Consider the following 27,906-nt stretch of genomic DNA (forward strand, 5'->3'; position numbering starts at 1 on the left):
AAAAGATTTATTAACGGACTTAAAGGGAGACTTAGACCCCAATACAGTAGTACTGGGGGACTTCAATACTCCATTCTCAGAAATAGACAGATCAACAGGTCAGAAGATCAACAAGGATACAGTAGATTTAAACGACACTATAGCCCAAATGGATCTAACAGATATATACAGAACTTTCAATCCTACAGCTAAAGATTTTACATTCTTCTCAGCAGTACATGGAAGCTTCTCTAGGATCGACCACATACTAGGCCATAAAGCAAGTCTCAGCAAATTCAAAAGAATTAGAATCATACCATGCAGCTTCTCAGACCATAAAGGAATGAAGTTGGAAATTAGCAACTCAGGAATCCCTAGAGCATATGCAAACACATGGAGATTGAACAACATGCTCCTGAATGAACAATGGGTCATAGAAGACATTAAAACAGAAATCAAAAATGTTCTGGAAGTAAATGAGGATAACAGCACAACATACCAAAACTTATGGGACACAGCAAAAGCAGTGTTAAGAGGAAAGTTTATATCAATAGGTGCCTACATCAAGAAATTGGAAAGACACCAAATAGATGAGCTTTCAATTCACCTCAAGGATCTAGAAAATCTACAGCAAATCAGACCCAAATCTAGTAGGAGAAGAGAAATAATTAAAATCAGAGAAGAAATCAAAAGGATTGAATCAAGAAAAACATTACAAAAAATCAGCCAAACGAAGAGCTGGTTTTTTGAAAAAATAAACAAAATTGACACCCCATTGGCCCAACTAACTAAAAAAAGAAGAGAAAAGACCCAAATCAATAAAATCAGAGATGAAAAAGGAAATGTAACAACAGACACCACAGAAATAAAAAGAATCATCAGAAATTACTACAAGGACTTGTATGCCAGCAAACAGGGAAACCTATCAGAAATGGATAGATTCCTGGACACATGCAACCTGCCTAAATTGAACCAGGAAGACATCGAAAACCTAAACAGACCCATAACTGAGACAGAAATTGAAACAGTAATAAAGGCCCTCCCAACAAAGAAAAGCCCAGGACCAGATGGATTCACTGCTGAATTCTACCAGACGTTTAAAGAAGAACTAACTCCAATTCTTCTCAAACTATTCAGAACAATCGAAGAAGAGGGAATCCTCCCAAATTCTTTCCATGAAGCCAGCATCACCTTAATTCCTAAGCCAGAGAAAGATGCAGCACTGAAAGAGAATTACAGACCAATATCCCTGATGAATATAGATGCAAAAATCCTCAATAAAATTCTCGCCAATAGAATGCAACAACACATCAGAAAGATCATCCACCCAGACCAAGTGGGATTTATCCCTGGTATGCAGGGATGGTTTAATGTGCGCAAGACAATCAATGTGATACACCACATTAACAGACTGCAGAAGAAAAACCATATGATTATCTCAATAGATGCCGAGAAAGCATTTGATAAAATACAACACCCGTTCATGATGAAAACTCTAAGCAAACTGGGTTTGGAAGGAACATTCCTCAATACAATCAAAGCAATCTATGAAAAACCCACAGCCAACATCCTATTGAATGGGGAAAAGTTGGAAGCATTTCCACTGAGATCTGGAACCAGACAGGGATGCCCACTCTCACCACTGCTATTCAATATAGTTGTGGAGGTTCTAGCCAGAGCTATTAGGCAAGAAAAAGAAATTAAAGGGATACAAATTGGGAAGGAAGAACTCAAACTATCCCTCTTTGCAGATGACATGATTCTGTATTTAGGGGACCCAAAGAACTCTACTAAGAGACTATTGGAACTCATAGAACAGTTTGGCAAAATAGCAGGATATAAAATCAATGCACAAAAATCAACAGCCTTTGTATACACAGACAATGCCATGGCTGAGGAAGAACTTCTAAGATCAATCCCATTCACAATAGCTACAAAAACAATCAAATACCTTGGAATAAACTTAACCAAAGACGTTAAAGATCTCTACGATGAAAATTACAAAACCTTAAAGAAAGAAATAGAAGAGGATACCAAGAAATGGAAAAATCTTCCATGCTCATGGATTGGAAGAATCAATATCATCAAAATGTCCATTCTCCCAAAAGCAATTTACAGATTCAATGCAATACCAATCAAGATACCGAAGACCTTCTTCTCAGATCTGGAAAAAATGGTGCTGAAATTTATATGGAGGCACAAGAGACCTCGAATAGCTAAAGCAATCTTGTACAACAAAAACAAAGCCGGAGGCATCACAATACCAGATTTCAGGACATACTACAGGGCAGTTGTAATTAAAACAGCATGGTACTGGTACAGAAACAGATGGATAGACCAATGGAACAGAATTGAAACACGAGAAATCAACCCAAACATCTACAGCCAACTTATATTTGATCAAGGATCTAAAACTAATTCCTGGAGCAAGGACAGTCTATTCAATAAATGGTGCTGGGAAAATTGGATTTCCACGTGCAGAAGCATGAAGCAAGACCCCTACCTTACACCTTACACAAAAATCCACTCAACATGGATTAAAGACCTAAATCTACGACCTGACACCATCAAGTTACTAGAGAACATTGGAGAAACCCTTCAAGATATTGGCACAGGCAAAGAATTTCTGGAAAAGACCCGGGAGGCACAGGCAGTCAAAGCCAAAATCAACTATTGGGATTGCATCAAATTGAGAAGTTTCTGTACTGCAAAAGAAACAGTCAGGAGAGTGAGGAGACAACCGACAGAATGGGAAAAAATATTTGCAAACTATGCAACAGATAAAGGGTTAATAAACAGAATCTACAAAGATATCAAGAAACTCCACAAAAACAAAACCAACAACCCACTTAAGAGATGGGCCAAGGACCTCAATTGACATTTTTCAAAAGAGGAAATCCAAATGGCCAACAGGCACATGAAAAAATGTTCAAGGTCATTAGCAATCAGGGAAATGCAAATCAAAACCACAATGAGGTTTCACCTCACCCCGGTTAGAATGGCTCACATTCAGAAATCTACCAACAACAGATGCTGGCGAGGATGTGGGGAAAAAGGGACACTAACCCACTGTTGGTGGGAATGCAAGCTGGTCAAGCCACTATGGAAGTCAGTCTGGAGATTCCTCAGAAACCTGAAGATAACCCTACCGTTCGACCCAGCCATCCCACTCCTTGGAATTTACCCAAAGGAATTTAAATTGGCAAACAAAAAAGAGGTCTGCACCCTAATGTTTATTGCAGCTCAATTCACAATAGCTAAGACCTGGAACCAACCTAAATGCCCATCAACGATAGACTGGATAAAGAAATTATGGGATATGTACTCTTTAGAATACTATACCGCAGTAAGAAACAACGAAATCCAGTCATTTGCAACAAAATGGAGGAATCTGGAACACATCATGCTGAGTGAAATAAGCCAGTCCCAAAGGGACAAATACCATATGTTCTCCCTGATCGGTGACGACTGACTGAACACCAAGAGGGAAACCTGTTGGAGTGAGGTGGACACTATGGGAAATGGTGACTTGATCAGCATAGCCCTGACTGTTAATGAACAACTTAATACATTATCCCTCTTAGTAGTTTTTTTATCTGTTCTACTTAATATGACTGGTTTAGATCTGTAATTGATGCACAGTTATTCTTAAGTGTTGAAAATTAACTGAAATGTGATCCCTGTTGAACATGGTGGTGGGAATGGGAGAGGGAAGAGATGTATAATTTGGGACATGCTCAGGCTGACTTGCCCCAAGTGGTGGAGTTGGAAGCATACCAGGGGATTCCAATTCAATCCCATCGAGGTGGCATGTACCAATGCCATCTCAGTGTTCCAGGTGATCAGTTTCAGTTCACAGTTGGTCATGGTGAAGGGACTGGGAGTCAAAGGGAGCACATAGACAAGTCTAGTACCTGCTAAAGCTAACTGATGGAGTAAATAAAGGGGAGAGTGATCCAACATGGGAAGTGAGATACTCAGCAGACTCATAGAATGGCAGATGTCCTAAATAGCACTCTGGCCTCAGAATCAGCCCTAAAGGCATTCGGAGCTGGCTGAAAAGCTCATGAGTATTTCAGGCATGGAAAGCCAAGACACTCTGGCAAAAGATCTCTGCGAGTGAGATCCCAGTGGAAAGAACAGGTCATCAAAGAAGGAGGTACCTTTCTCTGAAGGGAGGAGAGAACCTCCACTTTGACTATTACCTTGTCTAAACAAGATAAGAATCGGAGAACTCAGAGGGCTTCCATAGCCTTGGAAACTCATGACTGGAGCATAGGGAGATTACTGATGCCATAGACAGGAGTGTCAATTGGTAAAGTCAACAACAGGAGTCACTGTGCACTTACTCCTCATGTAGGATCTCTATCCTTAATGTGCTGTACATCGAGATTTAATGCTATAACGAGTACTCAAGCAATATATTTCACTTTGTGTTTCTATGGGGGTGCAAACTGTTGAAATCCTTACTTAATGCATACTAAACTGATCCTCTGTAAAAAAAAAAAAAAGAAATTATCAATTCCCAACTTGACTCTCACTGGGATTAAACATGACAATAGGTCTGCTCTGATTTCATCATCATTTAAAAAAAATCATCTATTATTTTTCACTTTATGTTTCTGTGTGGGAGCAAACTGTTGAAATCCATACTTAATGTATACTAAGCTGATCTTCTGTATATTAAGATAATCGAAAATGAATCTTGATGTGAATGGAAGGGGAGAGGGAGTGGGAAAGGGGAGGGTTGTGGGTGGGAGGGACGGTATGGGGGGGAAGCCATTGTAATCCATAAGTCGTACTTTGGAAAATTATATGCATTAAATAAAAGTTAAAAAAAAATTAAAGAAAAAGAGTAAAAAAAAAAAGAATACAATACAAATTTCTCATACAAGTATACATTCAGCAACCAAACACAATAATATTCAATGTGTTTTAAGGATAAATTGAAACATATCTGAGGGGGAATTAGCCTCTTATTATCTGTAATTGTTATATTTTTGCAGGTTTGTGGAATCTTAACTATTTGTGGCATATTTTGATTTACATTTTTTTGTGAAGCAAACCAAGCATAATCTGTCCAAGCATTCCTATCGATAATAGGGATAGAGTTAATACATAATACAAAAACAGAATGGGTAGTCTGGACACTTTGTCACCACAATTCCTCTTTTCACATAGTAATATTAACTTCACAACAGGTAACATTTACTTCAAATGAAATATTTAAATGCAGGGTGAGGGCTGTCCAGTGTACGCTGATCTATATTTTTTACTCCCAGTGTTTCTTATCCACAACACCCTCTTCAGCTAACCAAGGACTAATTTTTTCAACAGCACTGATAAATCGCTCTACAGTTTGTTTCTTTAACCCTATTCTCTACATCTGCAATAAAGCTTTCACAGCCTTTGTCACAGCTTGCTTTGCTTCTTTAAATGCACATTTAAATCTTTTCCAAGCAAATCCCAATGTTGTTCATTCACGACTCCTTCTGCGAACCAAGGACTGACTATTCCTATAGCATTAATGAACTGTTCTATGGCTCACCTTTTTAAACCCTTGCTCCTCGTGCCTTGAGTGAGGCTTTTAGCCCTTCTACAAACATTTCTTGCTTAGTGAGTGTTTGTCCCATAATTGTGTCGCTCTTTTTACCTTTGTGGCCTGTGTCATGGATGGGTCAGGACACAGTGGCCACCATGCAGGTCTTCCCTCGCCTTCTTCGGGACTGTATCACAGACAATTGTCCATGGTGGCGGTTATGAGACAAGGCGGTGACCTAAATGAAATGGCCAGCTCTTCCAGTGACCTTCAGCTCAATTCCCATTCCGCGAGCCCCATGTTGGGCGCCACTTGCCCTGGCACACAGGGTAATCAACTAGGACACGAGGAGGGCAGACCTGAATGGAGAGACAAACCAGATATGAGAAGGGAGACCAAGACAATATACTGATCAAGGTCTCACTTTATTGGAGAAGGAGGTAGCTTATATAGTACAAGGCAAGGATTTTAACATTTGAGGGTAAGCAGGGGTCATCTTACAAGCTAGTACAAAAAATAATTTCAAAGGAATCAGTATCAATTTGACAAAGGGAGTTACAGCGAGGTCTTACAGCTACCAGACGTGCTTATCAAGGTGCAAGAAAGAGAGCACCCAGATGGCCAAACGCTAACCCTATCAGTGAGCTGTACAAGTGGAATTTTCTAGTGAATCCTTAAGGGAACACAGTTGAAGATTACTCTAAACAAAGGCCTCTACAGGGAAACCAGCACAGTGGCTCCCAACAGTTTACCATGGCTGTTTCCACCATCCTGGCCAAAATTATCACTGTGCTTCTGGCCTTCAAAGTCACTGCCCCAGGGAGAAGGATGAGACACTGGCTGATATCAGGGGTACCTAACTTCATTATTCCCATCTGCTCTCTGATCCAATTGGCTCTCTGTGCCATCTGGCTTGGGACTTCTCCTCCTTTTATTGACACAGATGCACACTCTGAGCATGGCCACACCATCCTGGTGTGCAAGAAGGGCTGAGTCACTGCTTTCTACTGTGTCCTGGGCTACCTGGGCTCCTTGGCCCTGCTGAGCTTCACTGTGGCTTTCCTAGCTACGAATCTGCCTGACACCTTCAATGAAGCCAAGTTCCTGATGTTCAGCATGCTGGTGTTTTGCAGTGTCTGGGTGACCTTCCTGCCTGTCTACTACAGCACCAAGGGGAAGGTCATGGTGGCCATGGAGGTTTCTCCATCTTGGCCTCTGGTGCAGGGTTCCTGGGCTGCATCTTTGTCCCCAAGTGCTACATTATTCTTTTTAGACCTGAGAAGAATGCTTTGAAAGGATTAAGGGATAGGATAGCTTCCAAGGAAACAGATGTTCTCAGTTGTAACTCTTAAGGCAATCTCAGTTTTAATGGTTAGAAGCTAAGATGGAAAAACTGATTTTGCACAACTACCAATCTGTTTATGTTACTGTGGATTTCATGGTACTGAATGTTGTGTACAAATTAAATATTGGACTCTGTGGATTTAGGTGACCTTTCATTTTGCATGGTGTTTTCAAGGGGCATCCACATTATTGCAAGCATCTACATTTTTCATGACAAACTGATAAACCCTTTCTGTAATTTTTTTGAGTTTTGTGTCTCCAATTAACTGTAGACTGATTTGTGTGCCATTTCCAATTTTGGCTGTTTGGATACAAGCACTGATATGGAAGAGATTTTTGCATATTTTCTAATTTTTGAGTGTACTCTCAGGTGTGGAATGTTTTGGTCATAAATTAATTTTGTGTTGAATTTGCTAAGGAAATGACAACTGCCTTCCATACCATATGTGCTGTTACTTTCTAGCACATTTAAAGATTCCAAATTCCCTGTGTTATCTACATCACTTGGAAAATTTTTCTCTGTACCAATGTAGTGGATGTGAGGTGGAGGCTCCTTCTGGTGTAGAATAGTTTCTCCATACTTATTGCTGATTAGGATCCTTTGTAATGCCCTCTGGTCATATATTTAACTGTGCAGAAATGTCCATTGTATCCTATTCCTATTGTTCATGAATTACTTGTATTTTGTTGTAACTTCTGCCTTAAAATTTTTTTTGTTGTTTGTAAGTTACTCAATGTGTTTATATTTCAAATTTTAGTTCAGGTATACAAGTTTCATGAATTTCATATATACAGATTAGGAATGTAGTGATACTTCCCACCTAATCCTCCCTCCTGTCAACAATCTTATGCTTCTTCCCCTCCCTCTCCTATTCCCATTCTTTGTTTTTGCAAAGAACCCTTTTCTAGTTTACTTTGTACCCATGAGATTAACCCTACCATATGTAAAGTGTTCTACAATGGTAGGAAGAAACCAACAGTATCCCTCAAAAATAGAGACAAAGGCTATAAACAATCATGGATCCCCAGTTGTCAATTTCACTCCAATACAATACTTTTTAGGAACTTGTTATGACAGATAGGAGAACGCATATAGTACATGTCTTTTCTGATACTGGCTTATTTCTCTAAGTATCATGGTTTCCAGTTGTATCAATGTTATTGCAAAAGACAGTATTCCTTTTTTTTACTGCTGATCAATATTCTTAGAGTATAAACCATGGTTTCTTTATCCAGTCATCAGTTGATGGGTATCTGGGTTGATTCCATACTTAGCTATTTTGAATTGAGCTTCAATGAACATGGGGGTACAGATGACCCCTTTTCATGCTGATTTCATTTCATTTGGGTAAATTCCTAGGAGTCAGTTGACTGGGTCATATGGCAGATCTATTTTCTTTCACAGACATTTCTGTACTGTATTCCACAGTGCTGCATCATTTGACATTCCCACCAACTGTGGATTAGGGTACCTTTTTCCCAAGTGCTCTCCAGCAGAAATTGTAAAGTGTGTGCACTCAAGGTGGAAACTTAACATACTGCACCACTGCCCAGCTCCAATTTCCATTATTCTCAAAGATAAGTGGTGAAGCACCAAATCATGCAGATTCCAACTACCTTTTGAGAGCCTTTTCCCTAACTGAGGCATCTTAAATTAAATGTCCCCATCATCTCCAGCAGAGTCATCAGTTCCTCATACAATTACTTCTTTCTCCCCAAACCCTCCAACAGTGTCTTCAGCAGCTATAGCCTGAGAAGCACTTGGGTGGGAGGTATCATAACTTTATGTGGCTGTCTCAGAACATAGCAACACTTCCTGAGTCATACTCAGTTGTGTATGAATAGCCATTAGCATGTGTGTGTTCTAATATCCAAGTCATTTGGTATCTGAGTCCTTGAGTTTCAAAACAATTTTGTTGTGTATGTATGTGTGTTTGTAAAGCCAAGATCACTGGCACTGAAATTCTACATTTTTGCATGCAAAAACTAAGTCCTGAGTTAATGTGCCAATAATATATCTGATTATAATTTCTATCAATCATAGTTAGATCATATGTTTATGTATTATCTGAATAGTATATTCTATGCTGACTTACTTTGCATGAGTTGTCTGTTTTATTATAGGCTTGTTTATTTCATTAAGAAGGAAACACATGGGCATTCATTTTTAAATTCAATGTGAAATTGGCCAGTTATCATTTATTGTTCAGTAGTATCCTTATGCAAATGAATCTAAGTGTTTATAAAGAGAAAAGGAAACCAACTACAAGCCCATTGCTCACAGGCAGCTCCTATCTAAATAGTCTTTCAGACTTCCTGTACACATGCATGTTTATTTCTGCACAGCCATCTGATGTTCCCATGGAGATCCTTTCCATTATACTTGGATGTTTCAGTTGACCCAGTCTTGATTTGGAGCTGTCTACTGCTCTTATGCCCATGTCTCCCTTCCTTTCAGTCAGGGTCAATACCACCCTCAGGCACTAGAGGGTGCCTGAGGCAGAGTATGGATTTGACCTTGCCTGCAAGACTGCAGTAAATGCACCTGAAGGGGTAGGGGATGGTTTTAAGGGCTCCTTCTTGTGGAACCTCTCAGGTCAGCTCCTCAAGAGCGACACCTGAAATTTGCAGAGATCCACACATCTGCCACAATGAATGCCCCCAAATTGATCTTCAGCCAAAGTCTGGAGCCTCAGCTCTGTGCACACAGTTTTCTCATCAGAAGACAGAGGCAGGAATCCTGTGGTAAGTAGGAGACTCTGCCCAATTCTACTTCCTTGTGTTTTTAGATTTCCCTTCTTCATTTAACACAAATCAAGGTCTTTCAAAGAGTATGATTTGGATTATTTCCCTAAATTTGCTAGATGAGAAAACCCCAGGAAGAAAGAAATGGATTGCAAACAGTTGAATGTTTTTGCAGACAAAACAATAGACAAAGGCTAAGAACCATCCTAAAAGGAAAAGATTTATGTGTATTTCACTATGCATCTGGGGCAACTTAATGTGGGAATCCCAGATAAACTCTGAGACATGAGATGAAAATGAAATCACTCAACATGGGATTATTCCATGACCAGGAGAAACTCTCATGGTTCTTTTTTTTTTTTTAATTTTTTCACGGGCAGAGTGGACCGTGAGAGAGAGATAAACAGAGAGAAAGATCTTCCTTTTGCCATTGTTTTAGCCTCTAATAGCCTCTGCAGCCAGCATGCTGCAGCCGGCGTATCAAGCTGATCCAAAGCCAGGAGCCAGGTGCTTCTCCTGGTCTCCCATGGGGGTGCAGGGGCCAAGCACTTGGGCCATCCTCCACTGCACTCCTGGGCAAAGCAGAGAGTAGGACTGGAAGAGGGGCAACCGGGACATAATCCGGCACCCAGACCAGGACTAGAACCCGGTGTGCCGGCACTGCAAGGCAGAAGATTAGCCTATTGAACCACGGTACCAGCCTCTCATGGTTCCTAAGTGGAGGAAAAGATTGTGATAAGGACACAGGTAAATCGCAAGTGAAAGGTCATGCAAGAAGCACCTTATAAAGTAATCTCATTAGACACGTGAAGGAAAAATATACGTTTGTTGATGACAGCAGAATAAAAGAATATTAAATTTATAATAACTGCTTGAGCCACTAAATCCCCAACTGTTAGATTTCCCAGTGTCAGAATCTCTTCTTACCACTGATGACCTGTTTGAAGAGATAAAGGATGGAATGATATAGCGTATCCACTTGCAAACTCCCATAAAGCCTCTTTGGCACTCATCATATGCAGCTTTATTGAGAAGAAGAGGAGGAGGAAATGAAAGGGACAGAGAGCAATTAGAGGAAAACTGGAAGAATGACAAAGAAGAGAAGAGAAAGACTAAATACAGATCAGAAAATATATTTTTGCTTAGAATGGCAATTTTCCACTTATCTCACCCTGAAAGCAACATAGATAATAAAGAGATACTTGAAAAGTCAAGTTTACAATTTGTCATGTTGGAAACATATAAAATCCTATGCCCAACAATTGAAAGATACCTCTTCTGGTCAGAACATATGAGGGTGTATAAGCTGTCAACATGAAATCGACTGTTCATCATGACTGAATACTCAGGACACTTGAAACACAAAGGGCACCTGTGTTCTAACCTTGGGGAAGTTTTGTGTCAGTGGCTGTAGAAATGCATGATGTGTTTCTTGACCTGCAAGTCAATCTGCATGCACGTCTGGAGTTAAGATTCAGAGAATAAGACCTATTTGGAGTTAGAACTGCTACCAATAGTCATTATTTATATGAATATACTTTTCAGATTTCCATAGAAAACTAGATGGCAGCCATTCAGCTTCACTAGGTGCAGTGCCTTTTGATCTACAGTACTTGAAGTCCCCCCAGTGATTCTGACATCTTCTAAATGTTCTGCATTTAAGATTCTCCTTCATTCAGGCTTTGAATCTGAATTAGTTTCCTGATCTGGGGTGGGAGCTGATGCCCAGTTTTGAAAAGGAGGAGGCTTAACAGTTATAAATGCCAAGCCTTGTACTCCACCATTCTCCACACTTAGATATCCTGCCTCTGCTAGCCACATAGCCCTCAGATGAGTTATTCTTTCCCAAGACCTTGCACAAATTCATGTTCATGATGATGCTGTTCGAGGAGTCATTTAATGATGTGCTAATATATATAACCATTTTTGGTCCATGATGGCACATGTGCAAAATTCAGCAAGACTGATTTGTATTTAATTCATTTTGCTTTCCTTTGAAAATCAGTTTCTCTTCCTTGTGGAACATGTAATTTAGATAGAACATTCCAGAGCTTGTTCTGGCATTTGCTACAAATACAAAATCCAAGGACTTGGGAGAGCCGTCTGTTGCCACAAATGAGAGTAACTAGTGTTCATCCCAATTTACTTGTTTTGTTAGTCATAACATACCATGACTTTTTGACCTAAGAACAGAAATTTATTTTTCAGAATTGCTGAGGCTGGTAAGACCAGGATCAATATACATAAGGTTGGTGTTTGTCCAGGACACGTTTCCTGCCTCCACTAAAGATAGTTTTCCTTTCCTCTTCTCACTGTCTTCACCTGTTAGAGAGATGTAACAAACTCTCCGTGCAGTCTCATATTGAAAATTGCAAGAAAGCAACTAGGTAAGCCATAAAAAATTGCTATTACCACCCAAAGACCTCACCAACTATAATCATGCTACAGAGCAGTATTTCAACCTCCCCATATTTGCACAAAACATTCATTCTCTAGTAGTTCTAAGTTTGGAGTTGATAATAATCATGGTTGGAGACATTTACCAAAGATCCCTAAGGATCCAAGTCCCTTTCCTGGCCAGGGAAAGCTGTGGAAGTTGGCCCAAGTCTTTGGTCCTTTGCAGCTATTTGGAAGACCTGAAGAAGCCCCTGGCTCCTGTCTTTGGATCAGCTCAGCTCCAGCTGTTGTGATCATTTGGAGAGTGAACCATGGGATGGAAGATATTTTCTCTCTCTCTTTCTGACTGTATCACTCACATTCACTCTCTCAATCTTCCATTCAAACAAAATCTTCAAAACAAAAGTTATTCTAGGCAATTGAGCAGATGTGAGGTGATATCTCAGTGTGATTTTGAATAGTATTCCAAGTTTACTAATGTTTAGCACCCTTGGTAAGGCCTTTGGCTCTTCTATTTGTGCAGGAATGTCTGTTCAATTCCTCTATGCAGTTTCAATGATATTTGTACTGTCCCTTCTGTTTTTTTTTTTTTTAATTTGTATGTTGGAAACATGTATCTGGAAGGAAATGTAGCCATATTCTCCAATTTTCTCTCAGGTGGTTGACTCTTGAAATTTCTCCCTCCAATTATATAACCAGTGGCTCAGGCACTGCAGTCTGATCACCCCTCCCTCTCCAACACTGTTGCTTTCTCTGGTTCTTGGCTGCTGGGATTGTCTGTTGTGTCCTTGAACATACTGCATGTCTGCAACTTCCACACTGATCCACAGCATTCTTCTTCCTTCCATAGAATTCCCACTGTGGTTTTCTCTCTAACTATCCCAGGAGAATATATTTCTTCCACTTTTACTTTTATATCTCCTCCTAGATTATAATAGTGTGTCCTTCTCATTCAGCCATCTTGGTCTCTCTTCAGTAATCAGCAGTATTATTCCTAGGTTAGATGGATTATGGTAGAAACAGATTCCTGATGGATTACCAGAAATGGCAAAACTAGCAAAGTGTCATGTTCTGTTATATTCAGAGGAGCTGCATCAGATTAAGTATGGCTGGAAGTTGGAGGAATTGGGGATTTTTGGCTGGGACATAATTCAGAATGGTTAAAAACGCAGTGTTGTAGACTTTACATACCAGCATAGCTAATTTGGAGTTACTGAGAATTGATACAGTGAGTGATGACATGCCAGCTCACCTCTGCATTGTGAATTTTCTTAGTTTCCTTTACTGCTTGCTATGACATTAATGTTACCATGTACTTATAGCAATTTCTACTTTTCATTTGAAGTGTATTGAGCCTGAGAAGATAGTCCAGGATAGTCCATTGGAGACAGTGTTCTCAATGTAGAATGAGTGTAAGTTCATGTGTGTGTTCCCTGTACAGAGAACTCTGTACCTGCCCACTCAAATGTCCACGTATTTTTTTTGGAAATTGCTTTGCAATAACCTACATGATATTGGACTTCAATATAAATTATAAAAAGTCTCAAATAGAAAAAATATTATCAACTTTTATGATGTTTTTGCTAAAGTTCAATTTGACATAAATGTATGATTTCAGATTCCATATAAGTTTATGCAATTAGAATATATATTTCCCTGAATTAAGTCTGAAGTTCTAGAATTGAAGCATTCATCACAAACTATAAAAAATGTCAAATGCAGCATTAAGGATATAGAAGATGAAAATGTTAAATATGAAAGAAACACTTAAGCAAAAAATATTGAATACATCTGGGGGCTAATTTTTTAAAAAAAATCGTCCATAACTGTTTCATAACACACATTTTCCATGAATTTTCTGAAGCCTCCTCATTGCATGGTGTTCATCCTCTCCATTCCCAATTTTTTTTTTTTTCAGTGAATGGAGTGCATTAAGATTGACTCTATTTTTAATTCCTACACATTAGAGAGAACAGTGGATGCTTGCTCTCTGATTTAGATTTATTTTTCTTGTTTAACTGAATAGACAACAAGCTTCATCAATGTACCAGTAATAAGTTTAACTCATCAAGAAATTATATTTTCAATTTTAGGCAAGTCACTGAATTCTGTTGTGTATTTTGTTCCTATACTGCATCTCACTTTGCATGTACCCCTAATCAAAATCTCCCTAATGGCATCAGAGAAGTGGCTAAGCAATGAAAGATGTGTTTTACTTAAAATATTAGGCACCACTTTTACAGTAATTTGAGTTTAAAAAACTTTTGAGTGGAAAAATAGAATTCGCATATATGCCCTTTCTTACCCCCTTATTAGATTTATTCTATTGGCAATACCTCACACAGGTATTCAAGCACAAATGATTAGTCAGTGTTGATCCTCATTATTGCCAAAGGACATGGTATCCATTTTGTTCACTTTCGTGTTGTGCAGTCTGTGGTTTGGCAAAGGTTGAATGGTACATAGCTGCCCTGATGGTGTCCTACATAAGCATCCTGAAAGTCACTTGCATTCAAGAAGTGTAGCTGACTGCAGGCATCATCCTGCCCTTGGTGCTTGTGGTGGTGGGATAAAGAGGTGACTTCCAGCTGGTATTGTCTGCTTAGAGTAAAAAAGGTATAAGTACTCAAATAGTCCCAGGTTCTCATGTGAGCACCAACCAAGGTTGTAGGTGCAAAAGCAGATCATCATGGGATTACCATGGTTAACAGCAATGTGGAAGTTTTTTATGTTTTACAACTAAAGATGAAGTGATTAGAGATGCAGAATGGACATATCTGAATTCAGGCTGATTACTGGTTTCACAGTGATTGAAAACCACATGTCCTAGTGGGTATCTTTGTAAACAGGATTGGTTTGGGGTCCATGTGCTATCAAAGTGATGTGTGGCTGCCCAGAACACTGGTTGAGGGAGGCTGCCCTGTTGCACTTTGAGTCATTGTAGTGTGTGATACTGGAGATTTCTGGTCTGAAAACTTACTGAAAGCCTCACCTGATGCCTCCCTTCATGCCCTCTGATGCAATCTCGGTACATAATTGTCAAAAGTTCATGGAGTGGTTTATTGACAAAGCCCTTGGACCAAATGTAACTAGCAGGAGTCTGTCCCTTGAGTCTTTGTATCCATGGACTTGGAGGAAATCCTGGCACCTGGGGTGAAGAGGATGATTCACAAACATGTTTTTCTACTTGTGTTTTTCACCAGGGCAGAAGACCTGAACTACAGAGCCTCAGGGCAGAAAAGTATCAGATTCCCCCATGGATGAGTGGACAGCTGGTGGAAAGAGGTCAGATGGAGCAGTATTAAAGTGACTTGTTTCAAGCAATCACACACACACACACACAGACACAAACACACACACACACACACACACACACTATGTATCCACCTGCATGACCCTGCATATTCCAGTGCTCTTGTCTCATAGGGTTTTTCACAGATGTTTTCTTTGATTTTTCTCTTGCTCTTTCTGCAGCTGTATCTCCTTGTGACATGTCAGGATGGTCACGACTGCTATTCCCAGATGGAACAGAGTTTTTACAAGGATGGAGATATTGAGATCGCTGCTTTTTTGCACATTTACACATATGATGTTCCCAGAATCGAGAGAAGTTTCATCAAATATCACAGATTCAGCTGGTAAGTTCTCCTTGCCATAACCATTTTCCATTTATTTACATATTAGCTACTTGTTATTGGGTCTGCAAATGGATAGGCAAATATGTTCTGTATCCCTGCCATGTCCATCTTCTGTCCCTCCTAAAAACTGCTGGTAATTGATTTGGGGCATGAGGAAGACATTTCTTTCTGCCTGGCACCGTGGATGGCTCAGGGAAATGTTGTCTCATCAGAGGGGGAACCAGAATCTGGTCAGTATCCTCCTATCCTTCCCTGTCCACTTTCAAGAGCTCAGGGGCCTATTGTGCCTCAGTAGTAGATTCTTGCAGAACCCATGCACTGAAATGAATGAACTGAATTACATGAGCTCTTCCACATGTGCTCACACTCTTTTCTGCTACATACTAGATTTGGGGCCATGAGAACACTTCATTTCTTCTATAGTTGTAAAGGAGAAAAGATTCAAAATTTTTTTCTATGTAAAAGTAATCTCAGGGCAACAGCTTTGCACAAATATAATAATTATATTTTACTGATAAATATACCCATAAGAATTTCAATGGTAGTAATCTACTACATTTACAGTGTTTCCCTGATTCTGCCTTTTCTGGGAAAAATAGATTTCTTAAGGGGGATTATTCTGTTTTTGCCCCTCTTGAAGATCGTTTATTTGTAACTAAATATAAATATTTCATATACATATATAGCATATATAAATTTCATGCATGCAGAATATAGTATCTGTAGGACAGTGGAATTGTTTTCTTCAAACCTGTTTATGAGGGTGACAAATTTCTAATTGTTTTCTACTGTAAGGCTACAGGAAGTAGGTTGCAGCTGCATAGAACTTTGGTAGAAGGTAGGTATTAGGACATAGATCATTTCAGTATCATTAAAGCCAATGGATTTGAGAAGTATAGTTGTTGCCACCAAGGTGATGCAACTGATGAAGTATTTTAGGCATTTGTCCAAATATCTCTGCTGAAAAAATCTAATGTATACTAGCTTGGTGTAGCAATATTACTCACTTCACATTGATTTTTATAAATTTACCAACTTAATATGTGTACATGGGGTCCAATTCATGAACTATTCATTCATTAGTAGTAGTATTCCCCCTGGTTATGCATGCAGCACATCATTTAAGTGTACCCTTAATGATGGAGACCAGGAAATAGTGACTTTCCAGTAGTAGGAAAAGAGGCTATGAATAGAGCCCAAGTTCCTCCAAGATGTATGGCATGCAAACTGAAGATCATAATCAAATCTTAATAAATCCAGGGAAAATATCTGTGTTGATGATACTTGGAAAAACAAGAAATACTGAACTGTCAATAGATTTATGTGCTATACCCTCCAATGTTAGATTCACTAACTTTAGAATATACAACAGTTACTGAAAAACTGTTTTTAGAGATAAAGAACACAGCATAAAAGAGATAAACTCTTACAAATTCCAGTGTGTCAAAGAGTCGTCTAGACATTTTGGTATAAGGCAGTAGCTGGAGAAAGAAATGAGAGGATGCGGAATAATGGAAGTGTCATAGTAATGAGGAGAGATACAGATATATGAAATACAAAACCGAATTTTATTTGATTCATAGCAATGATTTTCAAATTTCCTCATGCTACAAAGTATGAATGACATATTTGGATAGCAAATATGTATGCAAATTATATATACATAAAACACTATATATATAGCTACTGTGTGCATGGTTATAGTATACCTATGTATAGATATATAGAGAGAATACATATATAATATGCATACATATATCCATATTATGTTACAGCAAGGACCAAGAACTGAAAAACTGTCACTTCCTCTGGAGCACACAGTGACCCTTAACAAGCAGTGTACATGACATAGTCTATTCATGAGGAATTAACACACAAGACATCAGAAATAAATACAAGGGGCTCGTCATTTACATTCTTTGTGAAATGTCAGATCCTAGAAAGTAGAAATGCATCACTTTCTTTGCATTGAAGGCTATTTATATTCAATATTGTAGGAAAAGTTGAGTGAAGAAGGCCTGTTTGGAGTAAATACTGATATCACTCATAATGAAAAGTAGAAATTCATCATTTCCTTCACATGGAAGGCTATTTATATTCAATATTGTAGGAAAACGTGAGTGAAGAAGGCCGGTTTGGAGTAAATACTGATACTACTCATAATGATTTACTTTAACATATGTTTAGTGTTCTAAATGCATGACTGGCTTAATTGTAAAGCATCAGGTGCCTTGTAGCCCAGTGATTCATGTTCACCCAGGGAGTATTTCCAGCTTCTCTAAAGTGCTCCTCCCTTTTCACTATTTCCCTTCTTTCAAGCTCTGAATTCGATTTTATTTTCTTGGCTTGTGATGCTTATTGATGGGTAAGTATGATGGGAAAGAGATTTTTCAGGATTAATTACAGACTCCCATCTATCATTCTCAGTACTGTGACATCATCCCTCTTTTTGAACACATAGCCTTCAATTGAGTTACTATCTTTTCCATTTACAACCTGCAGCCTTATGATTGTATGACTGCTATTTCAAGAAGCACTTAATGATATGGTAAGATGAAGAATCATTGTAGTTTGTGGATGTAGGAAACATTTAGAAGCAGTGCTAAAGATGATATGCGTTTCCTTGTCATGCTTTCTTTGACAACTGGAGTGTACTCCTAGGTGTGCATGAACTTTAGAGAGGGCATTCCAGAACCTGTTGTAGCATTTACTTTAGATATCAAATACAAACACTTAGAAGAGGTAGCTGTTGCCAGAGATGATTTAAATTGATGAGGTTTGCATCCAAAAATAAGATCACGTTCTTTGTCTGCATGGACAACCATGGGATAACATACCCAAGACATTATGATATAAAAGCAGATCTTATTTTTCAGAATCATTTAGGCTTGGAAACCAGTAAAAGTTGGTAGCAGCTTTGGTTCTGGTGAGGACATGTGTCCTACAAATACAACAGTTCACACTCTGTACTCAGCAAATCTACACATACGGATTAGAACATATGAATTTTTGGCCATGACCAATCCATCTGTCACAGTAATCACAGAATTGAAGATAATCTGGATTGGAGGCTTTTCCCTTAAAGATCCTTGTGCCTTTCATGCAGGTTTCAGTCCAAAAACTACCAGTATGCTCTGGCCTTGGTTTTCGCTATTGAGGAGATCAACAAAAACCTCCATCTTTTACCCAACATGACCTTGGGATTTGGTCTCCATAATGTCATGCACAGTCATATAACTGTGATGGAGAACCCCTTCATCTGGCTTGCAGGACTGGAAAAGCACATTCCTAATCACACATGTAGGAAACAGAGCAAGTCTGTTGCTGTAATATCAGAAAGCAGCACTGCTGTCCAAATGGGGACCCTGCTGGAACTCTACAAAATTCCACAGGTGAGTGTGTAGTGAAAAAGGGGAATAAAGTACATCACCTTAGGTGCCTTCCTTAGAACCAAAAATTAAAGTGACGGAGACCTTATACATTTGACACAGTATGTGATCTAAAGAGAATGCACACAGAGATTTTGTGGATTAGCTACATTTCTTCTGAAGCAGCGGTGTGGGTGAGTGAAAAGGAGAAATGTTTTTCTCAACCTGTGAGTCTAATGATTCATGAACTAGGAAGATCTCATGTAGTGGGAGATGAGAAAAATGAAATATTCTAAAATCTGACATTTCCATTATCTGCTTAAATTTTTTCAGGAATAATATTTTACACTATGACAATAACCTTACACAGATTTCTTGCCTTTTCCCTTAGCTGACTCTTGGGCCTTTTGAACCTCTTCTGAGTGACAGTGGTCAGTTTCCTTCCCTCTATCAGATGGCCCCCAAAGACACTTCTCTGGCCCGTGGCATGGTCTCCTTGATGCTCCACTTTGGGTGGACCTGGGTGGGTTTGGCCATCTCAGACCTCCCAAAAGGTATTAAGTTTATGACTGATTTGAAAGTAGAGTTGCAGAAGAATGGCATCTGTGTAGACTTTGTGGAATTGATCCCAGCCACTGAAGAGGCACTTTCTTCATTCCAAAGTACGTTTCATATACAGATCCTAAAATCATCAGCAAATGTGGTGATTTTTTCTGTGTCACTGAGTCACTCATAGGCACCAGCTTTCATTCATGGAGGGAGTTAATGATGTGGAAAGTCTGGGTCACCACTTCACAATGGGATTTTGCCAGTTCTGAGGAACCTTTCCTGTTCCACTCATTCCATGGGACCCTCATTTTTTCAGACCACCATGCTGAGATCTCTGGTTTCAAAAACTTTCTTCGGACAGCTAACCCTTCCAAGTACCCAGAAGACTCTTACCTCTCCAGATTCTGGTCGCTGGCTTTTAATTGCTCAGTTACTGGGACATCCTGTAAAACTTTGCAGAACTGTCCACTGAATGCTTCCTTGGAATCCTTGCCTCCGCATCATTTTGATATGACCATGAGTGATGGGAGTTACAACACGTACAATGCTGTGTATGCTGTGGCCCACAGTGTACATGAGATGCTTCTACAAGAGGTAGAAATGCAGCCAGTGAACAATGGGGCAAAGGTGGCATTTTCTCCCTGGCAGGTAACTTGATTTCCATTGTTGACATGTACTCCTGAAGTGATCCCCTTAAGAGCTTCTGCAGGTGTTCAATCCAAGTAGCTTGGGAACCTTTCTGCAAAACACAAGATAAAAATTGAGCCTCTGCCTGTAATTTGTCATTAGCAAAAGGGCTCCAATGAAAAGTGGGCAGGTAATTTGGATAAGCATCAATGCTGTGACTTAAAAATACTCTCCAATTTTGTCAATTTAATTTTGACATGTGAAATACCTAGACTGTGTTATTCCATTTTCAACTTCAGCAGTACAGTAATTATTTTCAGGTTCAAATGTCACTGAGGATGTTCATCTACAATGAACATAAGGAATCTCATATAATTTGCACAGTTCTTTATTCTAGTAACTTTATTACAGGTAGTTCTCCTAGGTACACTGAGAAAATGAGTATTGGCAGTTTGGAATGTACTATTGGAAATGGTCTGAATCTGGCCAGCGCTGCAGCTCAGTAGGCTAATCTTCCACCTTGTGGTGCCGGCACACCAGGTTCTAGTCCCGGTCAGGGCACCAGATTCTGTCCCGGTTGCCCTTCTTCCAGACCAGCTCTCTGCTGTGGCCAGGGAGTGCAGTGGAGGATGGCACAAGTGCTTGGGCCCTGCACCCCATGGGAGACCAGGACAAGTACCTGGCTCCTGCCTTCAGATCAGCGCAGTGCACCAGCAGCAGCGTGCCAGCCACGGCGGCCATTGGATGGTGAACCAACAGCAAAGGAAGACCTTTCTCTCTGTCTCTCTCTCTCTCACTGTCCACTCTGCCTGTCAAAAAAAAAAAAAAAGGGAAATGGTCTGAAACTCACAACTAGATATTTTTGATTCCCCTTGTTTTTGTAGAAAAATGAGTGAAATCATACTTACCTTGATGTAGTTCTCATCAGGTTTTTTTTTTTTTTTTTACTTCAATTCATTGGGTGGTCCTAAACAGGTTCTATTGTTTATTTGTGATTACAGACAAAGAGAGGTTTTCTCTAACCTGGGTTTCATGTGTTATTACTTGGGCAGTCTTCATGAGAATATGATGCATTTTTTCAGTTGCACCCATTTCTGAAGAATCTCCAATTTACCAATCCAGCTGGTGACCTAGTAAATTTGAATCAGAAGAGAAATTTGGAAGCTGAATATGACATTCTCAACTTTTGGAATTTTCCATATGGTTTTGGACGTAAGGTTAAAGTAGGACGGTTTTCCCCATACGTTTCACAGAGTGAACAGTTGTCTCTCTCTGAGAATTTGATAGAGTGGGCCACAGGAATTACAGAGGTAAGTAGGACTGATCATAAGTTTCACATGACACATTGTTACCCCCCAACTGCTAAGGGAGTATGTGCAGTATGGCTTATTAGAGACATTAAACCACTCCACTTCCAATCCAAATACTTTCTTATGTTTTTACTGTCCGAGGATGGACAGTACACACATTTGTTCGTGCAAGTCTTTTGAATCTATTTAAGAAAATCAAATAGAATGTTGTCATTGTGTCAGAAACAGATGTTTACAGTTTCAGTGAACAAGTTTGCAGGACTTGAAAACCCTCTACTTGGAACTTATGTAATAGTCTGAATTACGATCAACACTCATCTGACTTTCGCTCAGATTCCACACTCGGTATGCAGTGTGAGTTGCAGCCCTGGATTCAGGAAAACCCCTCTGGAGGGAAAGCCTGCCTGTTGTTTTGATTGCACACCTTGTCCTGGGAATGAGATTTCCAATCAGACAGGTAAGTCAGTGCCTGCCTCTTGGAGAAGTTGCCACCTGTTTCTTAAATTATCAACTTACCATGGAAAGAAAGTATGTGGAATATGACTGCTGAGAACAGTCTTCCCCCCCCCTCAGGTAGCAATTAATCCTTATAATCAATAATAATCCACAAAAGGATAAAACTTTCCACAATACACTCTGTATTATTTATGAAAGCATACAAAAGACTGAATGTCTCTGGAATGCTGACCATGTTGGAGTTCAGGCTGATATACATATGGTAAAAAATGAATAGAAACCAAGATTGGAGAATATTCACCCCATAAAACAGTGTGGCATTTCTAAGATTTATTGCATGAATCAGAACTATGCTATCACATGTATCATAAAGATTTTCCAGTTTTTGCTTCTGTTGTATGAGTAGTTATTTATACCATATATTTAGTATCATTCTAATTTTTTGAAACTTATTGTTGATAATGAAAGGTTCTGGCAACAGAGTACGGTCCATGGGAGTAGTGTGGTGTATGTGCTAATTCAGTATAGGAAAACTCATATCTGAGTTCCTTGTGCATGTATAGGTAAAAATACTTTCACCAAATTCAAGTGCACCATGCTTGGAGTGAGAAAGCACAACTCTAAACAAACTGTGTGTTATATGAAAAACTATCTTAGAAATCATAGAGTATATCATGCTGGGGATAATACTCATCAAATATCATAAATGGGGCTAATCTTAGCCTTTGACAAAAGTCATTGCTGCTCAAAATATAAATCTTCAAGAACCTTCTTATGCTTACATATGTACACACATTTATAAAATTCATATCAAAAGAACTCAAGCTGACATACACGGTAATAAGTATGCATAGTGGACCTGGCACTGTGGCACAGAGGGTTTAAGCCCTGGCCTGAAGCACCAGCACCCCATATGGGCGCCGGTTCTAGTCCCAACTGCTCATCTTCTGATCCAGTTCTCTGCTGTGGCCTGGGATAGCAGTAGAAGATGGCCCAAGTCCTTGGGCCAATGCATACACATGAGAGACTCTGAAGCTGTCTTCAGATCAGCACAGCTCTGGCTGCTGCAGCCATCTGGGGAGTGAACCAGTAGATGGAAGACCTCACTCTGTCTCTACCTCCCTCTGTAACTCTGTCTTTAAAAAAATAAGTATGCATGCCAAGGTAGGTCAATGACTGCAAATTCAGCACAAGCCCTTGAAGATAAAATGTGGACATTATAAGGAAATTGAAGTAAGTAAAAATTGGAAGAATTTAAAGTTGGTGATCATAAACAAGATTTATGAACCTCAGCAAGATGGAACAGTGTGAACAAGAAGATTACTCTATCTGTGTGTGTGTGTGTGTGTGTATACACAGAGAATACTGAAGGGGTCTATTTAGATGTAAAAATACTAATATTAGAGCTTATTAATCATTTAATTTTGATACATTGAAAAATATAGAAGAAATTCAGATATTCTCAGATAGAAATATTATGAAATTTGTTGAGCAATATTTGAAAAATCCAAATATCCTCACAGTTATTAAAATAATTCCCAATACTTGAGTTATGATAAACAATTTTCAGATGAACTCCTTTCTCAACTCCTATGGAGAACAGGAAAAATGGAAAAATTCTGTTCTTCTATGGGAACATCTCAAGTTGATGGATCAAATACTGCCAGATATTTCAGCAAAATGCAATTGTAAGACACTGTTGTTGAAATAAATTCATACATTTGAAATCTCAAACAATTTAAAACTAACAGTATTTTTTAAATAGGCTACATCATGCCCAAAGAGTTTCATAAAATCTAATTCAGTTTATAGCACATGAAAATTGTAATATTAATTAGCATAACTGAAGAAAAATAGTTAATAAAATCTAAGTGATCTATGAATTGTAAACAAAGAACAAAACCACTCAAACATGACAAAAAGAAGGATTAGCTTTCAATCCTAAAGAGTATTTCAGAATGCTACAAAACATGGAAATTACAGCTGAAGATTGGATACAAAGTTGATGAAAGAACGCAACTTCTACAGAAAATTACACAGGAAGTTCGGCTCCATGCATATTTTCAAAAAAAGAATTACATTCAACTTTCTAAAAAGGAAGATATAAAAGTGGCATCATTTAAAGTGATAGTGGGATGGTGTAATGAAATCAGTGAATTGATAATTGAATTAAGTAGTGCTGGTATACAAAATTGTACAAAGGAGTTAATTTTCCTTACCAATTCTGGAAACCAAAGCTACAAAAGATGGCACTTGTAATGTCTCAAAAGTATGAAATATACAAAGGTAAGACTAACTAAATATTGGAAGAAATCTGCAAGTTGAGACATCAGCCATCAATGGAGCAATATTTTGAAAATAGGAGGGTACAGATAGAGCTGGAGAGAAAATTCATGTTCAAGGATAAAAAGACAGGAAAGTGGAAATATGGAGTAAGTTTCAAGCTGGTCTACAGACTGACTCTGATTACAGGCAGCATCCTAGTGTGTTCTTTGATGAAAACATTCAAGGGTGAAAGCCAATCCAGCTGGTATCAAGTGTACAGCTGTTCTGTGTTTCTCTAGAACCTGACCATTTGCCTTCTAATGGTGGTTTGTCAATCAGTGCTTTCCCCTATCATAACATAATCCAGATTCTACCTTAAAGAGATATGTTTTAGTGAGATCGCTAGGTGATTTCTGTGCAACCCAAATTCACAAAGTATATCTCCCAGTCCATGATTTTAAGAGTGGGAACCTGGGGCCGGTGCTGTGGTATAGTAGGTTAAGCCTCTGGCTGGGATGGTAGCATCCCAGTTGGTCAGCAGTTTCAGTCCCAGCTGCTTCACTTCCAATACAGCTCTCTCCTGATGCTTGGGAAAGCAGCTGAAGATGGCCCAAGTTTCAGAGCTCACACCAATACAGGAAGCCCAGAAGAAGCTCCCAGTTACTGGCTTCAAAACAGATGAGGTCCAGCTATTAATGTCTTTTGGGGTGTGAATCACTGGGGGAAGATCATTCCCCTCCTCTTTTTACCTCTTTCCCTTTCTCCCTGTCTCTTTCTCCCTGTCCTCCTCTCCTTCTTTCTCTCTCTCTCTCCATTCTGCTTCTCCTCCTCCTTCGGAAACTCTGACTTTCATGTAAATTATTAATAAATGAATACTCACTAAAACAAAGACTGCAACCATTGGGTGGTTGAATAGGCCATGAGAGTACAGAGGGAATAGCACCATTAAAAGAAGGGCTCATTTCAGGCATGGAAAGCCATGACTCTGCAGTAAAAAATAGACTACATGGAGGATCTCTGTGAGACCTCTGTTGAAAGAAAAGGTCATCAAAAAGGGATGTACTCTTCTCTGAAGAGAGGAGAGAGCAACCACTTTGCGTATGGCCCTGTCCAAATACCGATGGAGTCTCTGGTCACAAAAGGCTCCCATAGCCTTGGCAGATCATGGCAAGAGCCTCAGGTGATCACTGACATCATGCATACATAAACATGTTAATCATTAAAGTAACAACAGAGGTCACTGTGTACTTAGTCCCCATGTAGGACCTCTGTCCCTAATGAGTTGTACTATCAGAATCGACTGCAAATTTTGTTTGTAAACCTTGCTCTATATGTGGTCTCTGTGTGTGGATACCAACTGTTGAAATCTATGCTTAACATGGAGTTGGTCCTCTGTATTTGAAATCAAACTAAAAATGAACCATAATGAAGAAGTAGATGGTAGAGGAAGAGGAAGAAGGAGGTGTGATGGGAGTGGGAGTGGGAGGGTGGGTATAGGGAAAAGAACTCCTATATTCCTAAAGGTGAATGTATGAAAAATACAAAAATGCAAAAATCAAAGGCTGCTGATTGCTCTTGTTCAAAGTGAGCATGCAACAAAATGTGCCCTGTATAAGGGCAGAGTAGCCCTCACCACACATGGAACCCTCTGGCATCTTGATCATCAGTTCCCTATCCGAAGAAACAATGAAGAAGGAATTTGTGGTGTTAAAATAACACAGGTTAAGGTATGTTTTTAAAGCACCATGAATAGGTTCAGAGAGTAACCCTTATGGCTTTGTTAGGAGAAAATGAGAATGTACTCATCATTATGTAAGGTACTTAGGAAGATGAAGTATTAACTCTGGCTAACATGAGGAAGATGGACATAAATAATTGCCAATAATTTTATATGTCATTTTATATGCTGTCTTTCACATCAAATAAGGACTATTTCCCTAAACTAACTACATTGGGTATTCTAGAAGGTACTTGTGAATCAAGAATAACTGAACTTGGGATGATGTTTATTACATTTCTCACCAGATATGGAACAATGTGTGAACTGTCCAGATCTTCAGTATGTCAACACAGAGCGAGACCAGTGCTTCCACAAAAAAGTGACCTTTCTGTCTTTTGAAGATCCCCTGGGGATGACCCTGGACTGCACAGCTCTGTGCTTCTCTATGCTCACAGTTGTTTTTCTTGGTATTTTGTGAAGCACCGAGACACTCCCATAGTCAAGGCCAACAATTGTTGTCTCAGCTATATCCTGCTCATTGCCCTCACCTTCTGCTTCCTCTGCTCCTTACTGTTCATTGGTCATCCCAACACAACCACCTGTGTCCTCCAGCAGACCATGTTTGGAGTGGCATTCACAGCAGCTGTTTCCACCATCCTGGCCAAAACTATCACTGTGCTTCTGGCCTTCAAAGTCACTGCCCCAGGGAGAAGAATGAGACACTGGCTGATATCAGGGGTACCTAATTCCATTATTCCCATCTGCTCCCTGATCCAACTGGCTCTCTGTGCCATCTGGCTTGGGACTTCTCCTCCCTTTATTGACACAGATGCACACTCTGAGCATGGCCTCATCATCCTGGTGTGCAACAAGGGCTCAGTCACTGCCTTCTACTGTGTCCTGGGCTTCCTGGGCTCCTTGGCCCTGGTGAGCTTCACTGTGGCTTTCCTAGCTAGGAATCTGCCTGACACCTTCAATGAAGCCAAGTTCCTGACATTCAGCATGCTGGTGTTCTTCAGTGTGTGGGTGACCTTCCTGCCTGTCTACCACAGCACCAAGGGGAAGGTCATGGTGGCTGTGGAGGTCTTCTCCATCTTGGCCTCCAGTGCAGGGCTCCTGGGCTGCATCTTTATTCCCAAGTGCTACATTATTCTCTTCAGACCTGAGAAGAATGCTTTGAAAGGATTAAGGGATAGAATAGTTTCCAAGGAAACAGATGTTCTGAAGAATAGCTCTTAAGTCTCTCGCAGTTTTCAATGGTTAGAAACTAAGATTTACAAAACCGATTTTGCATTGTGATGTTATAAAAAAAACTACACAGTGTAACCATGAACGTTTTATGCTTCTCTTAAAATGTATTTGTTCTGAAGCACCAACTCATAGAAAAGAAAGGGAGAGTGGGAAAAACCTTCCATCTCGTGATAGACGCTGAAGATATCTGCTGTGGCCCAGTGCTGGTTCTTGCCAAACCAAGATTATTTCAGTTGTCCATTTGAGTGTCAGCATCTTATGCCATCTTCTACTGCTTTTTTGTGGATCATTAACGGGTAGTAGTATTCCAAGTGGGACAGCCAGGATATGAACTGGCACCCACATGGGATGTCATAGTTACAAGTGGTGGTTATATCCACTACACCCTCATGATGGTCCCAATCCTCCTTTCTTCAAAAATAATACTATGTATAAATTTCTTAGTCTGAGTTTCATGTTCACAAAGACAAACTGATCTCAGATAAAGGCTCTCCTTGAAACTTTTCATTGCTTTTCATTTCTGTGTTTTCATTGTCACCTGGTGGACATGGTAATATACTTATTTTAATAAAATTAGTTACACATTTGCTGTTTTCTAAGATTTATTCATTTATTTGAAAGAGTTTACACAGAGAGAGGAGAGGCAGAGGGAGAGAGGTCTTCCATCTGTTCAGTTCACTTCCTATTAGCCGCATTGGATAGAGCTGCACTGATCTGA

At 39.5% G+C, this 27,906-nt stretch overlaps 2 pseudogenes; both read left to right on the plus strand.

The window, feature by feature from the left end:
* The window catches only part of LOC138847792 (vomeronasal type-2 receptor 116-like), a 28,232-nt pseudogene extending 21,362 nt beyond the window's left edge, over positions 1-6,870 (plus strand).
* Positions 6,871-6,902: 32 nt separating this feature from the next.
* LOC127488281 (vomeronasal type-2 receptor 116-like) lies at positions 6,903-27,176 on the plus strand (annotated as a pseudogene).
* Positions 27,177-27,906: the final 730 nt, after the last annotated feature.

This window comes from Oryctolagus cuniculus (assembly GCF_964237555.1).
Source record: "Oryctolagus cuniculus chromosome 16 unlocalized genomic scaffold, mOryCun1.1 SUPER_16_unloc_1, whole genome shotgun sequence".
In the NCBI taxonomy this organism is placed as follows: Eukaryota; Metazoa; Chordata; class Mammalia; order Lagomorpha; family Leporidae; genus Oryctolagus; species Oryctolagus cuniculus.